This window comes from Oratosquilla oratoria, chromosome 30, assembly GCF_046742065.1.
Source record: "Oratosquilla oratoria isolate Oo_2021 chromosome 30, ASM4674206v1, whole genome shotgun sequence".
Classification (NCBI taxonomy): Eukaryota; Metazoa; Arthropoda; class Malacostraca; order Stomatopoda; family Squillidae; genus Oratosquilla; species Oratosquilla oratoria.
Window position 1 is genome coordinate 42,490,885 of NC_134806.1, and position 2,500 is coordinate 42,493,384.

Consider the following 2,500-nt stretch of genomic DNA (forward strand, 5'->3'; position numbering starts at 1 on the left):
AAGAAGAAGAAGAAGAAGAAGAAGAAGACGAAGACGAAGAAGAAGAAGAAGAAGAAGAAGAAGAAGAAGAAGAAGAAGAAGAAGAAGAAGAAGAAGAAGAAGAAGAAGAAGAAGAAGAAGAAGAACGCGAAGAAGAAGAAGAACGCGAAGAAGAAGAAGAAGAAGAAGAAGAAGAAGAAGAAGAAGAAGAAGACGAAGAAGAACGCGAAGAAGAAGAACGCGAAGAAGAGGAGGAAGAAGAAGAACGCGAAGAAGAAAAAGAACGCGAAGAAGAACGCGAAGAAGAAGAAGAACGCGAAGAAGAAGAAGAAGAACGCGAAGAAGAACGCGAAGAAGAACGCGAAGAAGAAGAAGAACGCGAAGAAGAACGCGAAGAAGAACGCGAAGAAGAACGCGAAGAAGAACGCGAAGAAGAAGAAGAAGAAGAACGCGAAGAAGAAGAAGAAGAAGAAGAAGAAGAAGAAGAAGAAGAAGAAGAAGAAGAAGAACGCGAAGAAGAAGAAGAACGCGAAGAAGAAGAAGAAGAACGCGAAGAAGAAGAAGAAGAAGAAGAAGAAGAAGAAGAAGAAGAAGAAGAAGAAGAAGAAGAAGAAGAAGAAGAAGAAGAACGCGAAGAAGAAGAAGAAGAAGAAGAAGAAGAAGAAGAAGAAGAAGAAGAAGAAGAAGAAGAAGAAGAAGAAGAAGAAGAAGAAGAAGAACGCGAAGAAGAAGAAGAAGAAGAAGAAGAAGAAGAAGAAGAAGAAGAAGAAGAAGAAGAAGAAGAACGCGAAGAAGAAGAAGAAGAAGAAGAAGAAGAAGAAGAAGAAGAAGAAGAACGCGAAGAAGAAGAAGAAGAAGAAGAAGAAGAAGAAGAAGAAGAAGAAGAAGAACGCGAAGAAGAAGAACGCGAAGAAGAAGAAGAAGAAGAAGAAGAAGAAGAAGAAGAAGAAGAAGAAGAACGCGAAGAAGAAGAAGAAGAACGCGAAGAAGAAGAAGAAGAAGAAGAAGAAGAAGAAGAAGAAGAAGAAGAAGAAGAAGAAGAAGAAGAAGAAGAAGAAGAAGAAGAAGAAGAAGAAGAACGCGAAGAAGAAGAAGAAGAAGAAGAAGAAGAAGAAGAAGAAGAAGAAGAAGAAGAAGAAGAAGAAGAAGAAGAAGAAGAAGAAGAAGAAGAAGAAGAAGAACGCGAAGAAGAAGAAGAAGAAGAAGAAGAAGAAAAAGAAGAACGCGAAGAAGAAGAAGAAGAAGAAGAACGCGAAGAAGAACGCGAAGAAGAAGAAGAAGAAGAAGAAGAAGAAGAAGAAGAAGAAGAAGAAGAAGAAGAAGAACGCGAAGAAGAACGCGAAGAAGAAGAAGAAGAAGAAGAAGAAGAAGAAGAAGAAGAAGAAGAAGAAGAAGAAGAAGAAGAAGAAGAAGAAGAAGAAGAACGCGAAGAAGAACGCGAAGAAGAAGAAGAAGAAGAAGAAGAAGAAGAAGAAGAAGAAGAAGAAGAAGAAGAAGAAGAAGAAGAATACCCAACCTTACACCCACCCGATGTCCCCAAAATACCACGGATTGAAAAACGGGAAAAACTGGAAAGACTTTATTTTTTAAGTTGCATTGATATTTTTATTTAGACTTACGCCCAAGATCCGCTCGAGTCCCAAAGATCCGCTCGAGCCCTCAAGATCCGCTCGAGTCCCAAAGATCTACTCAAGTCCTCTAGATCCGCTCGAGTCCCAAAGATCCGCTCGAGTCCTCTAGATCCACTCGAGTCTCAAAGATCCGCTCGAGTCCTCTAGATCCGAAGGAGAAGAAGAAGAAGAAGAAGAAGAAGAAGACGAAGAAGAAGAAGAAGAAGAAGAAGAAGAAGAAGAAGAAGAAGAAGAAGAAGAAGAAGAAGAAGACGAAGAAGAAGAAGAACGCGAAGACGAAGAAGAAGAAGAAGAACGCGAAGACGAAGAAGAACGCGAAGAAGAAAAAGAACGCGAAGAAGAACGCGAAGAAGAAGAAGAACGCGAAGAAGAAGAAGAAGAACGCGAAGAAGAAGAACGCGAAGAAGAAGAAGAAGAAGAAGAAGAAGAAGAAGAAGAAGAAGAAGAAGAAGAAGAAGAAGAAGAAGAAGAAGAAGAAGAAGAAGAAGAAGAAGAACGCGAAGAAGAAGAAGAAGAAGAAGAAGAAGAAGAAGAAGAAGAAGAAGAAGAAGAAGAAGAAGAAGAAGAAGAAGAAGAAGAAGAAGAGGAAGAATACCACCTGACCCCGACTTCTTCTTCTTCTTCTTCTTCCTATTGGACAACCTTACACCCACCCGATGTCCCCAAAATACCACGGATTGAAAAACGGGAAAAACTGGAAAGACTTTATTTTTTAAGTTACGCCCAAGATCCGCTCGAGTCCCAAAGATCCGCTCGAGTCCCAAAGATCTACTCAAGTCCTCTAGATCCGCTCGAGTCCCAAAGATCCGCTCGAGTCCTCTAGATCCACTCGAGTCTCAAAGATCCGCTCGAGTCCTCTAGATCCGAAGGAGAAGAAGAAGAAGAAGAAG